Source organism: Haliaeetus albicilla, chromosome 19 (genome assembly GCF_947461875.1).
Source record: "Haliaeetus albicilla chromosome 19, bHalAlb1.1, whole genome shotgun sequence".
NCBI classification, from domain to species: domain Eukaryota; kingdom Metazoa; phylum Chordata; class Aves; order Accipitriformes; family Accipitridae; genus Haliaeetus; species Haliaeetus albicilla.
Window position 1 is genome coordinate 14,496,539 of NC_091501.1, and position 18,562 is coordinate 14,515,100.

Genomic DNA, 18,562 nt, shown 5'->3' on the forward strand with positions numbered 1-18,562 from the left:
CCTGCTTTGATCAGGGAATTGGACTAGATGATCTCCAGAGGTGCCTTCCAACCTGAAATGTTCTGTGATTCTGTGAAATTATTTGCTATTTTTGAAGACTGGAGGAGAAATCCTTCTTTTATCTAATAGATTACTAACTCTGAACGCATTAGGTAGACTGGGTTGCCTCCTTTGTCCAAAAGAACTGTAAAGTGCACTCTCCAGCTATTCTTTATGGTGCTCCCACTCTCTCCTACTGATGTTATTTCACTTTCCTAAATGATTAAATATGTAATTGGGACTGAAACCCAGGTGTGCTATTTCCAAAACAGCTTCTTAACCACCTTGCTGTTGGATAATTTGGGATTACTCCATTATATGTGATGCAATGAGGAATACTTCCTATGTGAATACCACACCTAACTGCATTAGGTGAGTGAGCCTTCAGCTGGGAAGTGGCATAGCTGAGTCCTAGTGTCAGTCTGAAGGTTTAATTACTTGTCCAAAGTGAACTATATCTTCACATAGCACATAATTAAGTTGTAGGACTCTGTTATAGGATTTTGCTGTGTGTTGGCAGCTACTGGAAATAATAATGGAAAAAAGCTGCTATGGAGATCAGTAAATACACAGATTCCATCTTTGACTCAGGCATTCTGGAAGTCATAAGCCGTTGTAGAGTATTTGTGGGAAGCATCATTATATACTTTCCCTGTTCTTATGTTCTACCCTAAACATCTCATATTGGCCACTGCCAGAGACAGGATACGAAGCTAGTCAGACCTTTAGTCTAGCATATTACAATTTCCCTTATACTCTTAGTACCAGCACTGGTAGGAAAGGATGTGGAAGAATATCCTAGCCCTACAGTGTCCTTTGGAAGATGTAGGCTAAAATCCCTGCAAAAAGAGATGAGATCTGAACCCTGTCGCAGACCTAGCTGTTGAGCTATTGGATGAAATGGAGCAGCACGTAGTTTTGTTAACTGGGTTTCATAACTTTATTTCTATTCAAAGCTGTCTGGTATAATGGAACTAATTAACAGAGTAGAGGGGAGTGAAACCATGCTTTTCTTGTGTGTGCTTGCATATATTTTTAATCAAAAAACCACATTTAAATGTCACAGGTCAACTTCTGAATGACCTTGGATGTGATTTGGTTTCCCTAGTTTCCGTAATCAAGATATTAACAACTTCCTCATTTCTTAAGCCACAAAGTACTTCCGATAAAAGCACTTTCAAGAACTTCTGATAAAAGCATTTCTGTTATTAAAATTGCATTTAATGGATACTGACCTATGTTAGCTGAGAATCTAGTACCTTTGTTAGCTGGAAATTGAGTTCCACTGTGTGGTTGAATGTGCAGTGCTGGGTGTGTGCCTAGGTCTGCAATGCTGTTAATGCCATTGCGTGAATAAGAGCAGAACATGAACCCAATGTTTATGGTCAGGGGAATTCAAAGGACTGAAGAATCAGTAAAAATTGTGCCAATTTTACCACTGAAGATTACAGCCCAAAATGTGTCCAAACCCTAGTGATGTTTCTTGGATTGGAGGGTTTACATTTATGGAGTCTGGTTTTCGACCTGAACCTGAACTTCCTTCATGCTTAAGTTGTATGGAAATTTCCTGTTCATTAAATTGTTCTTAGCCCTTCATAGTCAGCTCACAATGGAATTGTGGTGTGATAGATATTCTTTTGGATAGCAAACAGTGAGAGAGCATATTTCAGTCATTTCATTGATATTACAAATTATGTTGATCTCAATTCAGAAAAATGTTGCTTTAGGACAGAGCAAATACAAGGAGAATAGTGGAAGAGGGCTTTGTGACTGTGGGAAAGAAAAGGAAAATCTTTTGGGGGTTGTCTCCATTTAAAAAAAAACTTTGAAGAGATTGAAAGAGAGCAAACAGTCTGAAGCAGAAAAAGACTTTTAGACCCAGGATCCTCCTGATGCATGATCTGACTGTCATGAAGTTACACCTGCTGAGAGTCAAGTGGGGCACACTAAACAACAGAAATGGGCAAAGTCAGCTTTTCAAGTTATTGAAAAAGTTTGAATGAATTCAGTGACCTGGAAGGACTTTCATACTATTTGTGAGTTGGAGCTCTGTGGACTGATAAAGCCCAGCATACTCTTGCTGTAAGTGGGAGTAACTGATGAGAGGAAGATGACTTGAAGCTCGGTGGCTCTTTTCAGACCTTGATGATTATGAATGTCCTCTTCCGTTGCTCTTTTCTGCTATGTGATACATGCTTAGTAACACTAAGCATCAAAAGGGGATTGAGATCTCTTTCGAATCTAATACTGAAACTTCTAATGGAATGAATCAAAATCTTGTCTTTGGCCACCGTAGGGTTTTCAATAATATGAATCACTAACAGGTGTCTATAAAACCTAGAGATGAGACTGTAGAATTGTTTTTGAAGTTGCTGAATAGTCATTTACATCAAGAGTCCTCAAAAGTCTGTGAATTTCCAGTGAATAATCAGAAATTAATACAAGTAATGGCCCCATACTATGATCTTAAATTACTGAAAATAGGCTTCAGTGGTTTTTAAATAATCCATTTCCTCTGTTGGCACCAGGATGTTCTGTATGAAGATCCTTGGGTCTAAAGAGGATGGACCATTCAAAGCTCCCTGAAGAAAGCTTACGGTTTTTATTTTTACTCTGGTGGGTCTGTATACTACCTAGTGGTAGTTGAATGCAGAGTGAGTCTTCAGGGAAAAAATAACCCATTTCATTGAAGCTCATTCTTACTGTATTTCCTGGTATCCATTATGAGTTTCTACTAGATGTCGTGGTTTAACCCCAGCCAGCAACTAAGCACCACGCAGCCGCTCACTCACTCCCCCCCCATCCAGTGGGATGGGGGAGAAAATCAGGAAAAGACGTAAACCTCCTGGGTTGAGATAAGAACGGTTTAATAGAACAGAAAAGAAGAAACTAATAATGATAATGATAACACTAATAAAATGACAACAGTAGTAATAAAAGGATTAGAATGTACAAATGATGCGCAGCACAATTGCTCACCACCCGCCGACCGACACCCAGCCAGTCCCCGAGCGGCGATTCCCCGCCCCCACTTCCCAGTTCCTAAACTAGATGGGATGTCCCATGGTATGGAATACACTGTTGGCCAGTTTGGGTCAGGTGCCCTGGCTGGGCATGAGAAGCTGAAAAATCCTTGACTCTAGTCTAAACACTACTGAGCAACAACTGAAAACATCAGTGTTATCAACATTCTTCACATACTGAACTCAAAACATAGCACTGTACCAGCTACTAGGAAGACAGTTAACTCTATCCCAGCTGAAACCAGGACACTAGATCACCCACAAATTGTTGTACTGTCTTTGTATAAGGGTGGCACCTCATTTGTCCTGCACTCTGAATTGACGTTTATAGAATTGTTGTCATGCCAGGTCAGAGCAAGGGCCCACCTAGGTTAATATCCTATGTCTGACTGAGACAGTCACTTACAGTAAAGCAGGTGAAAGCAGATGAGTGTGGAATGACTCTTCCTATTATGTGCTCTCCCAGAGTCTGGCAATCTTTGCTTTGGGACTTTCTAAGCTAGAGGTCACATTCAGACTATGATATCTCATAGATGATGAAACTATCTTCCTTTTTTTTTTTTTAATTCCTTCTTGAATCGTAGTTCTTGTACAACAATAAACAACATTTACTGTTTAAAAGCTATTCAGGACCTTTATCATATCGTGCCTCAATCATCTCTCTTTTTCAAATGGAAGACTCATACTCTAGATAGTCTCCTAGATGGGAACTGTGCCATAGCTCTGATCGTTATTGGTGTCCCTTACTGGGGCTCTTCTTGAGAAAGGGTAACCAGAACTTCATGCAAAACTGAAGCATAGATATACCTTATATTTATATGTGTGACCTAGATAGAACTTAGATTTTTCCCTAATGATTCTTAACTTGCCTTTTGACAGCTGCTGTCTAGTCAGCTAATATTTTCAGATAGCTCTTCCTCAGGCTCCAATATGTCTTTTCTGAGTGTTATTGGCTCATTTAGAGTTGATCACTGTACATATGCAGATATAAGGTTTTTCCTCCCTGTACCTTTACTTAGGAACACTGAATTCAGTCTGCCCATAGAAATCCTTTACTATGAACTCTTTCCCCAGTTCTTTGTATTGACTTTAGATTTTTATGATAATGAATAGTTTTGTATTGCCTACAGTCTTTGTCTTCTCACTCTTCATCTGGTTTTGCAGAGTGCCTTTATGAATATGTTGAATACTACAGGTCTCAGTATAGATCCTTAGTGAGGTACTTTGGAAATCTTGCTTTGTTATGAAAACTCACTGCTGGTCTGATGCTTTGCTTCATCTCTTACTAATCACAAGAGAATGTTCAGCTTAGCCTGTATCAGCTTCACTTCTTAAAGAGGTTTTAGTAAGTGACTTTGCTGAGAGATTTTGGGAAATCAAAGTCTGCTTTGTCAAACTCTAATTTATAGAGCTGTTGATAGTGGGTTTTGTCAGTCTCTTGCAAAATTTTTCTGGTTTATTCCATACTTTAAAAAACCTTTGTAGGAGTGTTGTTAAAGATGACTTTACCAAAGAAAAACGAAGAGTGCACAACAATTATGCCATTGGTAAACAATGTTTTTTATTTTCTATTTCTGTACAGTGATCACCTCTATTTTCTGGAGTCATCATTTTTATTTCATCAGCAGCTGGTTTGTTACTGAAAAGCTCCAAATACTTCCTCTGATTGCCTTCCTGTGAGTATGATCAAAGTAGTTACCTCAGATTTCCTTGCCTGTGGTATTCAGAAGGTTTTTCTGTATTGAGGTTTGGTTTTTTTCATACTGAAGCTTTTATATTGGATTTGCCTACCTCCCTCCGCCCCCCATGTACTTGCTTGATTTTGGGGGGCTGATCCAAATCCCTCTGAAAATCAGTGGACAGCCCTGCAATCAGACTTTTGACTCCTATTCATCTGGGGCCACTGTCACCAGGGATTACTTTCTTCAGAACTAAGAGCAGATTTAAAGGATTTTATCTTGAATTTTATCTTCAAATCAAATAGAAATCTTTGAATTTCACAGTAATAATTTTGTGGGTGTATGGGCATTCTTCTAATAGCTATATTTATTTCTTGGCTGGATTTCAGAAAGTTTTTTGCTTGCAACAGGAGTCTTAAGTCATACTTACTTGTGTTAAGATCATGTGTTTGTGTGTTACTGTCCTGCTGTGTCTTCTGTTCTTTTTAGAGCAAGCAGGCTCTGAGGAGTCTGTGAGAGTTCAAGTAACGGTGTTTACTGACTATTTACAACGTGCAAGACTTTGACGTTTTTTACAAACATTGTTCTTTCACTGCCAGAACAAGTGAGGACTCACAAACCATTTAAAGGAAGTGTTTATAATGTGTATAAACTTTAGCCCCTCAATATACGGAAATTCCAGACTGGAGACAAACTGAGGACTGGCTCTATGTTTAAGCAGTGCCTATGACAACAGACTGATGGGGTCAGAAATATTGCACCAGGGTCAAGGCAACTCCCTTAGATACCATCATCTTCAGTTAATTCAGGTACAGCAAACTGCTTATTTTCACTGATGAGTGACCATGTTTTCTGTGTGCCTGGACCTCCTCTGTACCTCTGCTCCATTTCCCTTCTTTTTGGCAAGAGCAGTGTGGAGGAGAGAGGCATGGTGGCAGGCTGAACGCTGGTTGCATTGCCTTTCATTTCCAGCAGCCTTCCCCCCCACCATCAGAAATGCTGGGTCTGGGCCCATTTTAGCTGTTCTTGTTATCATCCTTGGGGAAGCAAATTTAACTTTGCCTACAATTCTGAGAAGGTTTGTGCAAATGCTGAATGCACTGATAATTGTTGCAGGCAGTTCTCTGCCCTGGTTGCCATTTTGGAGTTCTGCATTGCTTTCGAGCCTTTGTGGGGGGAGTACTTAAGACTGAAGCCAGATACAATCTGGGATTTCCAGTTTGTAGGAAATGTTGATATTCTAAAATTAGGATTTCTTCCTTATTCAGAACCAGCCTAAATGTTCTAAAATTTCCCACGGAATACTTCTTCCAGTGAGATCACTGAATTTAAGTTCCCACATGCTTCCTTGCATGGTGCATTTATGAGGTACCTAAATGCCTTAAAAATTTGACCCAAGGAGAGGGAGGCCATAGTGTCCAAAAGCAAATGGGATCAGAAACGCAAGTGCTCTCCCCCTGTGCTTAGGACAGGATATTCAGAGAGAGCAGTGACTGCCCTCCAGAGTTTTTCTGACAGCTCAGCAACTGGAATTGTATTTGCAGACATGTCTGAGCATGCAGACTGTGGTGTTGAAAGAAGGCACTTCAGTCCCTCAAAACTGAGACTGTGCTTCAGTGTGTTTCTGAGCTGGTGCTGGTGTCTTATCTTGATGCATAAATTGCATCTGAAAATCTGTCCTTCAGGGACTCATTCATCTACTCCAAGTGTAGGATGCAGGGCGAGTGTCATCTGTCTCATGCTGAAGTCTCCATGGTGCTTGCATAGCACTTGTCAAAGTGGTGGAAGAATTATGTCACAAAGAAGGAAAGGCAAAGTCTGATAATACTTTCCCACTTAACCTCCTCTTTCACATTGTAAAGCTGGCCGAATAGGAGGATAGTCTTCAGGGGACATGAATGAAAATACCATGAAAAAGGCCATTAGTTGCCTTTAGAAAATGTAAAGCAAATGGTGTGGACTAATATGCTCATTTGGAAAGGAGAAAAACCAAGTATTATCTCTGTAAAGTACTGGAAACAAGGCATATGTCTTTATCTGAGTATAAAAAGCAGTAATATAGTTTAGTATTATCATGACAGTCTTGTTACTCTTCTGTTAGTTCTTGAATACAGCCAAATCTGACTGTGGAAGACAATCTGAGACATGCTTATATAAAATACTTCCAAAAATAAGTGGTACCCTATAAGTTAAGGTTCAAAGTCACTGGCTAGTGGTGATTGTTTTTTATCTTCCTTGGAAACATACATTTTGTTAAGTCAAGATGTTCACCATTAGGAAACATTGAGTAAGAAATGCTTTGACCGGTTTTCTCTTAAATATTCAAGACTGAAAGCATTTCTGTAGAGTCTCTGAAGATATTTTTCTATGGCTTTTTTGTGATGAGTTAGACTGAGATGAGCATAGGGTCTTCCTTCTCTCATCTATCCTCTCTGCTGCTTGGAAGAGGAGGTGCAGCACTCAATCTTGCCTGAGTTTCTCTGTAGCTTCTGGGACTTCAGGTGACCTGTACATGCAGCTGGGGCACTTTTTTGTAAAAGCTCTTCTGTGAGAGATGAGAACCTGGTGGGTTTTGAGTTGCGTTGCATTCTTGAAGAGGTGTTAAAGACAACTGTTTGAGTTTTGTTTAGTTTAATACCAGGGGATCAAGCATGGGAAATAGTAGCATTGATCTTCCTGATGCAATTCACAGTCCCATGAAAATGTGGTGGCTGCCTTTGGCTGCCGAGCCCAATTGGTGGGCATCATTTGCTAGAAAACTCATTGCTTTTAAGAAATTTGGAGCTAACAGGCAGCTGAAACAAAGAAAACCACTGCATCATTTAGATATAGAAATTTATGCTTCATTTAAGGGTGAACCAAAACAAGTAAACCTGCTGTGATTCATCCAAAATTTTGGATGAAGAACATTTTTTATTTTCCAGGAATTACACCACCTAGGAATTGTAAAACTGACACACTGAGTAGTCGAAGAGAAATCTGCTTCTAATAAACCATGCCTTGCCAGACAGAGGTTTAAGAACATCTTAAAAAAAAAAAAAAAAAAAAAAAAAAGCAACAAAATAATCCGAACAAGTACAAGGATCATGTGTAGGGGCAGAGTCACTGCTGTGCTCAGAGTGAAGGGAGTGGAGTTGATTATCTGCATCTTCCCAGTAGGTAGAGAGCAGATATAGCTCGCTGGAGAGGATGTGGCAGGAGCACGCTGTGCTTTGGCTCTGTTCGCTGGCAAGGACTACATCAGACAGCAGTGCCAAGCGCAGCTTAGGCACAGCAGAAGCTGTATCTTACTGTCTTCTGTGCAATATTAACCTTCTAAGGCAGGAAATGCGTGTGCTGAGGGAAGGATAGGCTGGGAGCTGGGATTCTTCAGTCTTTGTTGACAACTGCTCTTTCTCAGCTCCATTACAATAAGCTCTCCTGTCACTTTAAAACTGTGTTGCTGATACTGCTGCTTTGAACTTTCCAGGGATGTTCTTTGCTTGGTGTACGTAAGTTTACGGAGCAGACCAATCTCTTTCTGATAAATGGGGCCAATTGTTCAGAACACTGATAATCATTATACTGTGCAGCATTAAAAAAAAAATTTAAAAATAAAAATTTCCCTACTTCCCAGGATGTTGTGAGATTTTTTCCTTGCCTACCTTTTGGTGATGCTTTCAGATCATGGGATGGAAAAGCCTTGGTCAAATACTTCTAGATGATCTGGAAGTGGGAAGTAGCTAAAATCTCAAAAGAATATCTTGTCTCCAGCTCATGTTGTAGACTCAGGTGCTGAGGAGGGTAGCCTCAGAAGTGCACCAGCACTGTTAGATGTTTATCTGAACTGAGCTTGAACTTCCAATCTCTGGAAGTTCCCCCGTGCCTGTTTTCCAAGAAGAGCCTGATCTTTGCAGCACTTTCTCACACGAGCGCTGCGGGTTTGGAGCTGTTAAGTCTTTGGCCTGACTCTCACTTTCACTAAAGTCCCTTTACACAGTTCAGGCATTCTGCTTCAGGGGTCTTAAAATGAAAGTAGATGACATTTAATAGCATAAATGAGAAACAGGTCCCTTAAAAAAAAAAGAAAAAAGAAATTGGTCTTCCGTAAATTTTTGAGTGCTGACCTTGAAAAAAAGCCCTTAAATTCTGTGCAGGCAGACTGAATTTTTTTAGGTGAACAGATACCCCAAACTGCAAGAGATTACCTGAGGCAAGTAAGCTGTGAGGTTTTTTTTTTTCTTTTTGAGAGAAAATTCTTTTCCGTTACACTTGGTACCCACATGTCTGTCTTAAAGCACTATTTATTTTTCACAGAACTTCAGAACTGCTGGTGCAATTGTCTCAACCTTCTTTAGGATTTTTTTTAATTTAGTAGTTTTAAACATTTTCATATATTCTGGTTACGTGAAACATGTTAAAGATTCCATTTGTATTTTGAATATTGAGGGCTTTTTTATGTGGGAGGCAATCTTTAAATATGTTTTGAGAAGGGGGGGCAAGAAAAGCTGTCATCCATCAACTGGTATTAAGTCCAACTTTGAAAGTTTGATACAAACTGAATCTGACTGTTAGTGCAGACATGATACAAATTAGCTGTGACTTTATGATACCAGCTGTTTCTCTGACAGGGTAAAAGGCCACATAACTAGAATAGCATCTTTTGTTGAAAGCAGTGTTTCCCTTTGTTAAACGTGGGAGCCTCAGGCAAAAAAATCGTAGTCCTTAGTTATGTGACATGTGCAGTCTGCAACATGTTCATGGAGCTTGGGGGGCTTTTTACTGTTTTTCAAAGACAGGGTTATCATAAGCATTCTATTTTTGCTAGTTTTATCACTGAAAGACAAATCTCTGTCATGTCTTTGCCTTGTGTTAAGACTGAGGATAATCTAAGTGCTATTTTCCTTACAACTACAAAGAAAATACTAAATAACAAAACCTGAGAAAAGTCTGCAAAAAAGAAATCACAAATCTCAAAGTAAAGTTTAATTTCATTAATTGTTTTTATTAATTGATTCCCTCCAGTTATTTTTTTCTTACTAGAATTTTCAGGGGTTTTTATTCCATCCAAACTAAGTCTTTTAACAGACTAAGAATCAGTGTTAACTGAATATTTATTGAGGCAGCAGATTAGTCCTGACACAGATGAAGGGACACTAGAGCCACATCTCTGCAGTCACATCTTGGGTCTTGACTCAATTCTGGTGCTAGGTGGCTGTGCACAGCTTCCTTACCGCATCCAGTGCCTGAGTGAGGAGGATGCCAGGAGACTAGGGGATGGAAACGCAGAGTTGATGCACCTGGGGAGCTTTGTGTGGAAGCAGCCGGAGGGTTCCCTTGTTACTAGAGCTCATAAAGCCTACTCATAAACTGAAATGGCTCTGAGCAAAGCCATTTGGGTGACTTTACATCACTGTACATCTGTGTCCCCACTGTGCATCTGTATGACCTTAACATATCCCCTGACTACCTCTGGCAACTTAAAGTTGGCTGTAGCATGTAACTAAACCGAAACAATGTGATTTATTAAGAAATCAAATTAATCTTACTTCTGCCACTTGACTAAAAGCCAGTAAGATTTCAAAATTTATTACTACAGGTAACAGACACACTCCATTTAATCAATTAGGAAAGAGGCGGTATTAAGAATGGAGTTCTGTTATTAGTATACTAGTGTCTAACTAGGAGTACTGTGGGGAACAACATTTAGGCTAGAACTACTAAGAGAAGCAAAATTTAGGCTGAATATCTTGTAAAGTTTCTTAGATTAATGGTTATCAGCGCTGATGCTAAACTGAAAAAGGAATTCTCTCAAAAGAGGTACCTTTCGGAACTGGATTTCTTTTTTTAAGATGCCATGCAGTAACGTTAGGGCTATGAGCAGTGTGAAGGGCATTGCTCCTTCCAAATTTTAAGTGGGACTCCACAAAGGAAGGAAGGATGTCACTGCTAAGGAGATGGTGGGAAACTTCTCTGCTAAGCATAAATTCTATTTCAGACAAGTGAAAGTTAGAATGACTTGATGATATTTTGGCCGTGGCAGAAATGATCACACAAGTCCTGCATGTCTTCCTACATGGAGAAGTCTGTATTGTGAGCAACTGTGTGAGATGGTAGAGCAGACAAACCCAAATCCTATTGAAGATGCAGAAGAGAAAAAAATACGTGGACATAGAATTGTAGCAGGCATATGGGTGTAAGGGCAGAGTTAAGAGTGTTGAAAAATACTAAATTCCACTCATAAACTTCTTGGAGTAAATTTAAAAAATAAATACATTTCAAAAGGAAAGTTTAGGATGTAATAGTTGTGTTTTTCACGCATTGCTAGTGATAATGGGAAGCACAAAATAGAAAATTCCAAGCACTAATAAATAGCTCTTGGCCATTTCTGTTGCAAACATGCAGTTTTACTATCTAGCATCTGTTTCTGAAATTATGTGAAGTATTTATTTAAAATGTTTCACCATGATAGTCTAAGTGACTAGAGAACTCCTTGCTTTCATGAAATGTGTAGAGTCGTATGTCAACAAACAAAGGTCCATACATGACCCCTGAAGAACAAAACCCAACCGCAAAGTTCTAAATTCTGAATTGATTTTTTGTTATGTAAAAATCCCCTTGGCCATCTTTCTGGTTGTGGTTATATCCCTGCAAACCTGGACTATCTCCAAAGAGAGCTTAATGTATCCCTTCCATTCATGCAACCATGCTGAATATGGGAGCACAGGGCTGGCTATAGATGCAATCGAAGTAAAAATGTGCGGGAGATGCTGGAGAACATGTTTATCGCTAATGTCCAGTAACCATCAAGAGGAAAGAGACGACATGGAAAACTTAAACCTTTAACATTATAGCAAGCAAATGTATGATAGCTGCAGAAGCCATCATCACAGTTGAATTTTATGGCCATGATGTCAGAACCTCTATAGTCTCTTGCAATATCATATTCAGAACATCTCATAATAACTTCAGTAAAAGAAGGGATGCTAGCCCTCAAATCCCAGAATTTAAATTAATCTTTTTATTCTCTGAAAGTACATTACTTGTAATGAAAATGACATTTTTCCTCATTTTGTATTCGAAACTATTGCTTTATATTGTTCTGAACTTCAATCAAGTTTCCATATTTCTCTCCAAGATGGTTACATTCAGTAGTGAAATGACGTTGGCTCCTTTGGGTATTTGGGAGAGAGTGGACAATATATTGTCCTCGTCTGGGCCAGCTGCCTCACATCCTCTGAGGGGAGAGGAGTTTGTGCAGTGACTGACTTACAGTCACATACTTGGGTACCATTTCAAGAACTTAAGGAGGCCTGGGACCGCTGGAGAACCCTTCACTCACATGGCAGATGGGAGGGTATTCCTCATGTTGAGTTGCTCCGGGATTCATGGTTTATGATAAGGAAAGTCCTGATACTCTAAGTGCCTGCTGTTTTGTAGATGCTAATTATGCAAAATGACTTACTGGGTGTTTCCGGCCGTTACCTCTCTGGCTGGCTCACTGCTACCATCATATTCCTTTGTGTCTCAACTTGATTAACTCATAAGGGTCAGCAACCATTTACTTTCTATGGTTATTTAGTACCACACTCGGACTTGTCTCTTTGGAAGACTCTGCAGGCAAAAGCCCTATTCTGTGTGAGTAAAAGGGGCAAAATTTGACCTTGAAAGTGAGTAAACATTGAGGACTTGCTTCTGCCAGACAGTGGCACACTGAACATTAGGTTAGTCCTTTTATAGTTGTGTTGATGATACGCGTTCTTTTCTATTTCCCTCTTTTCCTTTCTTTCCATCCCTTTCTTTCAATTTTCTTTCTTTTACTTCCTTCCACCCAGCCCACAGCAAAGATTTATAAGCAATGATCTTGTTCAAAGTACGGAAGCCGGCTCCAAAACCAACCAGATCTAACCTTGCTTCAATTTTAAAACCTTGCTTGAGGGAGCCAGAATCCCTTTACTTAAATAACTTAATTTTCAAGCAGTATGAATCATGCAGCAACTGTACAAGCTCTGGCTAGAATATATTGTACATATGTTTGTTCTTTAGGCAGTAAGAAGAGAATACAGAACTGGAGGTCATTTGAGTTACAACTACTTTGGGGGATTTTTTTTTTTAGACATTCCTTCTAACAAATACAGTTTAAATGGGTTTGTTTATATGGCGTGGAATTGGAAAGGCCCAAACTAACCAGGCTTCACACAATATGGCCTTCTTCCAAATTAATCTAAAATATTTTAATCCCTCTGGAGTTTCTTTATCCTCTGCATCTGTGCTATAGTGGAGACACATTTTTAACATTTCTTTGAGGAAAATTACCTTTCTTTCCCTCCAACTGTACTCAGCAAGGTCAATGGAGCACTGTTATATGCTATTTAAACATCTGAGATTCATCATATATCTGCACAACAGAAAGAATCATCATAAAAGGTCTAATGAATCCCGACTGTTAGCCAAGCAAGGGAGTCCCCTTATGGATACCGGGTATTAGAAACAAAGAATACATGCAAAATACAGTTTTTGCACTTTAGCTTTATACAGTTAAGAATTAAACTGCCCCTTAAGAAGGGGACAGAGAATATTTGTGACCCCCAGAACAATTCTGGCAAATCAAACTCTGAGCCAAATTCTGAAGTCGTTGCATGGGCCAGGATGGTTGCTGAGTCGGTCTGCCTGGGAGTTAGGGGCCTGCTCGCTTTGTGGGACCAGACGGGGCCTGAGAGGGAGCCTGGAGGGGCTTCTCACTCCTGGGGAGGGAGATGCTCTGAGTCGTGGTCAGGCTCCAGAGCTGGCTATCTCAGGCTCTGGCTGGATGCCTGTACTTGGTTTTAAGGCCTTTTTGTTTTCTAGTTCAGTAGCAGTTTTATGGGACTGAACTCATTTTACTACCCAGGAACTGAAATACCGAGGGAGGCCTAGGTGGTGGGTTTTTTTCTGTTTCAATTTTTATAAAATTATTTTCCAGGTATTTCAAGAGCCAGTGCTCCTCCTTCAGCTGCCTGTAGTTCCAGTCAGTTTGAAATTGCCACAGCAGATACAACTCTGGTCTTTTGGAAGTTTTATCTGGAAAACTGTTGTAGGGGGCATTTTTGTCTGAAATACTGTTATATAACTGTTATACTGTTATAGATTACACCAGGGCTGGTTTAATACCAGAGTTTATTCTAGACTCATTCTTCCTTTGAATACTGCTAGGTCATGAAGTTCAGATAGCTTTAATGAAGTTCAAATAAGCTTTTGAACCTCTGAAGGAAAAATGATATGATGAAGGGTTCTGTTTTGTGAAGGCACAGGATTTTACCAGGGTTTTTTTTCTCATCACTGAAGTCCTGCAGGGACTGCAGAGAAACGAGCTGCTTTGCCAACCTGCTCCAGGTTGGTCTTGGCCTTCCCCTTAATCCTAGTGTGCTCTGCTTTTCCCAACTGTAACGTGCAGGTAACTGTGCTTGTCTCCTGCACAAGGGGCTGCAGGGCATCGGTTGTGGGGTGGCATGCCGGCATAATGATGGTCTGAATGAAGTCATCCACTAAGATCAATCACCCCAGGCTGTCCCTGCTTTTGAATGAAGAACCATATCTACCCCAAAGACACTTTCCCTGTCTTTTCATGTAGGCAGAGGTATTCTGGGATCATTGCAAGCCATACAGTAATGGAATAAATTCCAAGTGCAGCAGGAGACCACATCGGAGGAAAAACTCATTAAGTGCCAAGGGCATTTCTTTTACTTTTCTTACTGGGACTGGAAAATATTCCCTAAATAATACATCTGGATGTAGAGGAGTAGAGAGGGAAAAGATGAAAAACAATCCTTTAAATTCAGTAGGAGCCTACTTTAATGGCTTGTTTAATCTGCCAGCTGGCACAGCGTTGACTTCTTGCTACACATACTTTAAGGAGACCTATGTAGTTCTTGGAACCAAGTTCATATTAAGTTGTAGAAACTTAAATATTAATAAATTGGCAGGACTGCTTCTTGGTACTTAATAGAAATCGAGAAACTGCTTAGTCATCTCCAGAGATATTTCTGTCTCCTTTTTAATGTGAATACCAAAATAATATGGACATAAAGCAGTAGAAAAGATAGTAAAAATTCAGATCTGTTCCTGATACATGCCCTGTCTGAAGTATGTACACATCCTTCAGACTTTGCAATCATATGTATTCTCTATACAACACTGCTTTGGGCAGAGTTTTTCTAATGTCATTTGTGACACCATTTTATTTGAAAGAAGTACATTATGAGTTTGCTTCTTCTTCAATGCTCCTTGGCCAGGAGAAGAACTGGTGCCATTTTTATGTGTTTTTTTTTTTTTATTTGGGGTGTCTTGCAAGTGGTATCACTTAATAGTTGCTTTAGGGTCTATTGCACATGTATTTTATATGACTGTAAGTGTTCATGCTTTTGTTTTTTACCTGGATTTGTGTGAAGGTATATGGGTGCAACCAAGTACAAACTGGAAGTGCAGTCTCAGCTATATAACTAACATTTATACTTTCAGTTCCTAAAAATGTTAGGCTACATCAAGAAGCACATCTTCTGTTTTCAATTACTTTCAGCATTGGAAAAGCAAAGGAGAAAAGATTTAACTGCAGACCAACCTGTCTTTTATATTTAGGGAATCCTTTAATAATATCTTAAGTGACACTTGTCAGTATTTACAAGTTGTAAAGGTTTTATTTGGTCCAGGTAAGCACTGAAAAATCTGGCTAGTTTACTCAAGTTTATTTATGAATTTCAGATCTGGCTTTTATTTCCTTTGTTCACCTTAAGAGTGCAAGCTATTTTCAGGATTTTTATCTGGGGGTATGGATTGTAAAATTCCTCCAAGTTTGCAAGCATTATGATCTGGGATTTTAGTTTGATCTTTCTCTGTACATCTTTTCCAGAGTCCATTTCTTTTTTCAAACCTCTTTTCCCATTTTTGCCTCTGCTCCCTTTCTTTCCTAATGCTTTTTTCCACTTATTTAATAGCGTATCTTTGGAAAGGCTGTCTCCCTAGTTGTACTCCACTCCTGTAGAGCCACCAGATCTGCCGAGTTGTGAAGCATCACCATCAGGAGGCCTCGGTGCACACATGCCAGTCACAAATGCAATTATTTCTGCTTTATTTATTTTGAAGAAGGTGTAAGATTTGAAGGCTGAGTTCAACATTTTTTTTTTTCTAGCTAGCCCATAACTAAAGATGACGTGACTGAGTTACGAAAAACAGTTTGCTTAGTAAACATAGGCTGCTTTCCTATTTGTAGAGCATTTACAAACAGATTAGAAGTTGTCCTCCCTTCCCTCCCCTTCCACCTTTGTATTTCTGGTTTTGGCCAACACTTTGTACACATACAACCCTACTGTGTGGGTTGACTGTGAAAAATGTGCTTCATGTGCCTTTGGTGCCCAGAATTTAGACTGTGACTAGCCATGTGTTCTCTATGTCTCATTCTGAGCTGGGTGGACCTAACATGGCAACAAGGGAGGCTGGAGGAGACCCCACAGGAGTTTTTGATCCTCACAGAAGAGGACTTAGGGAAAGGTAGCAGATGATGTGCAGTACAGAGATTTATTTTTTTTCCATTTATTTTTTGAAGGGAAATTAAACATTTTCATTTCTGGACCACACAGATATTGTCTGAGGCACTGTTCCTAAAAAAGTTAAACAACTGCAAAATTTATTGGCTTGATACAGTGCTCAAGCGTAACTTTCCTTTGTCAAATTAATACAAAGTAAGTATGTATGTCTGTGTGCTCTCAGTACTAAGTGCACAGGATACTGTCAGGTCTCACTTGTCATGTTTAATTGACTCTGAGCCAGGCTCTGTTGAAAGTTTTGGTGATGCTGTTGCCCTGCAGGGTGAAGCAATGCACAGTCAGATACAACATTACCAATGTACCCATGTACTGCTGTCGCGGTATTTGCTGGCAATAAGTGTTTGCGCCTGAATGTCTAGATAGCAGTCAGATTATTGTCAAGACTCTCTGTGTGAGTCTCATGGGGGGAGCTGGCAATGCTGTAATCTTGCTGTGTCAGGTTTTACGCTGGCTCATGTGCAGCATGCAAGTGTGTTATCTTGCTTATTGCTTTTGTTGTAACAAAGGCTCATTGCTATTGGGTCTTCTGGTTTGGTGACATTGTTGTGTTAGTGTTTCCTTGCTTTCAGCTAAACTCAGCATAAAGTGGGGTCTATGATGTAAACTTCAAATATGGAAAATAATTTGAGAAGCATCTATTTTGTCGTATCCTGTTTGAGTTGTCCTGTTGAAAGGCTTTACATTGTTGCTGCCCTGCTTTAGCTCTTTAAAGCTGGCACTGACCTCATGCTTCAATTTTGAACCAAAATCACACAGAATTGCTGCTTATTAGAGATAAATTGATAGAGCTACTTGGCAGGAAACAATCTGGGTTTCATTGGTAAAGATGACTTTAAAAGTGTGAGGTAGAAAAGTCCAGTAGAAATTTCTGCATCTAGATTCATTCCTGGTAGAATTCCACAGATTTCCATGATGGTCTGTCATTGAGTAACTGGACTTACAGCTGCAATGTATCTATCACAGTGACATGCATTGTGTCTGTGCAAAGTAAGTGTACAGATACTGGGAGGGAAGATGAATTCATTAAAGTTCAAGAGCAACAGGCAAGATCTTGAAAATTTATCATTAATTTCTTCTGAGGAACTGGTTGGATTCAAAATGCTTAGTGTCTCTTAGGGCACAACTAGTAAGATCAGCAAACCTAAGAACTTTAGGGGTGTGTTTTCGTAGCATTTCTTTTATCTTTAGAAATGCAGGGATGATGACTAAAACTTAGTGTTGTTGCTTATTGCTGGTTCAAAATAGAGCAAGTGAGACCCCTTAACTCTCATTAGAGTTTATGATGCTCAGCGCTAGGCAGAGCTGGATCCTAGGGCTGCGTGTTTTAACAGGAAAAGAAAAAGGGTTGAAAATACAAAAACGAAGCCACAGTAAGCTGGCTGCATTGTATCTCCATATTATTTTCTATTACTTTTTTATGACTATGTAGCTTAATATATCATGGTTTTGTATTTTGAAATGCGTTCCTGAAAACATGTGGAGTTTGAAGTCTGGCTGAGTGAATGTTGCTGTTGGAACCTTACCTTAGACTTGCTTGAACATTTTATTATTTTTAGCGGCATTACCTTAGCTTTTTAATTCAGGACCTGAGAGATGCAGAGAAAGAGTGTGAATAAAGTGCTGAAACATTCATAAAACCTGCTTGGACACAAATAAGTTCAGACAACATGTTGTTGAAATATTGCATGGGAGCATGAAGGTCAACAGGGGTGGTGCAAGGGTAGGACAAGAGGGGAGCACTAAATGAGAGGGATGGGAGCAGAGTAGAAGTCAGGAAGATAGAGAGGCAGATGCTTCCCAGCCTTACTGGTCACTGGCCCTGATCAGCTCCTTGTCTGGAGGGGAAAACCCTTCTCTCTAGCTGAGAGGCAAGTATGAAGAGCTGCACTGCTACTGCTGGCTTCCTGGCCAGTGCTGGTGCAGAAGAAATGCTCGTGCACTTGGACAGAGCAACATCTTCCCTGGCTGATGCCTGCTTTGCTCCTAGCCCAGATCCTCTGCCTATTGCCAGAGCTGTGACTGCTGCTCCCAGTGTGAACCTCCGCTTGTCATGATGGACACCAGACCACCGTGTCTTGTGTTACTCCTGCCTGCATCATTGGGTGACTAACTTCACTAGGCAAGAGCCCTCAGCATGCTTTCTGATCCTGTGGCTTGTCCTGCTTCACTGTGGTGGTATCTCGTCACGTGGGCTCATTGTGGCTTTGCACATCGAGAAGGGACTAACAGCATCACAGTGATTAGCACTCAGCGCATGGTTATC

The 18,562-nt window shown here is 40.0% G+C and overlaps 1 protein-coding gene across 12 annotated transcripts in view; it reads left to right on the plus strand.

Annotated features, from left to right (window-relative positions):
* The window catches only part of CALD1 (caldesmon 1), a 199,530-nt gene that overhangs the window by 74,918 nt on the left and 106,050 nt on the right, over positions 1 to 18,562 (plus strand). For 8 of the 12 annotated variants that reach the window (XM_069807764.1, XM_069807763.1, XM_069807772.1 and 5 more), the window contains one exon: positions 4,645 to 4,738. The exons of the other annotated variants lie outside the window; for them this stretch is intronic. The gene's annotated coding sequence lies outside the window, so the exon portion shown is untranslated. The remainder of the gene's footprint in view (positions 1 to 4,644; positions 4,739 to 18,562) is intronic. 12 annotated transcript variants of the gene reach the window in all.